Below are 1,532 nucleotides of genomic sequence, written 5' to 3'. Positions count from 1 at the left end.
TACGACATGTCCAGAGTGGTCGACCAGCTTTGAACCCTCTTAAGCTCCCTTTGGCAACAAGACTGCCAGAACAGAGGCCCTCGCTATGCATGTAGCGAATCAGAATAGGAAATGAGGGGCTCGTTGAAAATAACACAGAAATAAGGGTTGGCAGTCGAGAAAACCTCGGAAAGCAAAGGGGAGGATGTGGTAGATCATTGAAACAGATTAAGAATTTGGAAAGAAAGAAAGAAAGTGAAGAAAAAATGCCCGCCAGGTGGGATCCGAACCCACGACCTCCAGAATACCGGTCTGGTGCGATAACCACTACGCTACCGGCGGGGCGATTTTCCCATTCACTTTCTCGGGTATTTATGTTAGGTATGTTTGTTTCCTGTGCTTGGGGGTGGTAGCCAGCGCCATTCGGACTAATCGGGGTGAAGGGGACCTTCTTTTTAACCCCCGGGTCGTGACTCGAGTGTCTACGACATGTCCAGAGTGGTCGACCAGCTTTGAACCCTCTTAAGCTCCCTTTGGCAACAAGACTGCCAGAACAGAGGCCCTCGCTATGCATGTAGCGAATCAGAATAGGAAATGAGGGGCTCGTTGAAAATAACACAGAAATAAGGGTTGGCAGTCGAGAAAACCTCGGAAAGCAAAGGGGAGGATGTGGTAGATCATTGAAACAGATTAAGAATTTGGAAAGAAAGAAAGAAAGTGAAGAAAAAATGCCCGCCAGGTGGGATCCGAACCCACGATCTCCAGAATACTGGTCTGGTGCGATAACCACTACGCTACCGGTGGGGCGATTTTCCCATTCACTTTCTCGGGTATTTATGTTAGGTATGTTTGTTTCCTGTGCTTGGGGGTGGTAGCCAGCGCCATTCGGACTAATCGGGGTGAAGGGGACCTTCTTTTTAACCCCCGGGTCGTGACTCGAGTGTCTACGACATGTCCAGAGTGGTCGACCAGCTTTGAACCCTCTTAAGCTCCCTTTGGCAAAAAGACTGCCAGAACAGAGGCCCTCGCTATGCATGTAGCGAATCAGAATAGGAAATGAGGGGCTCGTTGAAAATAACACAGAAATAAGGGTTGGCAGTCGAGAAAACCTCGGAAAGCAAAGGGGAGGATGTGGTAGATCATTGAAACAGATTAAGAATTTGGAAAGAAAGAAAGAAAGTGAAGAAAAAATGCCCGCCAGGTGGGATCCGAACCCACGACCTCCAGAATACCGGTCTGGTGCGATAACCACTACGCTACCGGCGGGGCGATTTTCCCATTCACTTTCTCGGGTATTTATGTTAGGTATGTTTGTTTCCTGTGCTTGGGGGTGGTAGCCAGCGCCGGTGGTAGCCAGTCCGAATGGCGCTGGCTACCACCCCCAAGCACAGGAAACAAACATACCTAACATAAATACCCGAGAAAGTGAATGGGAAAATCGCCCCGCCGGTAGCGTAGTGGTTATCGCACCAGACCGGTATTCTGGAGGTCGTGGGTTCGGATCCCACCTGGCGGGCATTTTTTCTTCACTTTCTTTCTTTCTTTCCAAATTC

At 49.3% G+C, this 1,532-nt stretch overlaps 1 non-coding gene across 1 annotated transcript; it reads right to left on the bottom strand.

Moving 5' to 3' along the window:
* Positions 1-710: 710 nt before the first annotated feature.
* Trnat-agu (transfer RNA threonine (anticodon AGU)) lies at positions 711-783 on the bottom strand. The gene has a single exon. It is a non-coding gene; the product is annotated as a tRNA-Thr (tRNA).
* Positions 784-1,532: the final 749 nt, after the last annotated feature.

This window comes from Haemaphysalis longicornis, unplaced genomic scaffold (genome assembly GCF_048455015.1).
Source record: "Haemaphysalis longicornis isolate Haplotype H1 unplaced genomic scaffold, Haemaphysalis longicornis Haplotype H1 scaffold_15, whole genome shotgun sequence".
Lineage (NCBI taxonomy): Eukaryota > Metazoa > Arthropoda > Arachnida > Ixodida > Ixodidae > Haemaphysalis > Haemaphysalis longicornis.
Note: the sequence above shows the minus strand (reverse complement) of the source record. Positions and strands in the feature narration are given on the sequence as shown.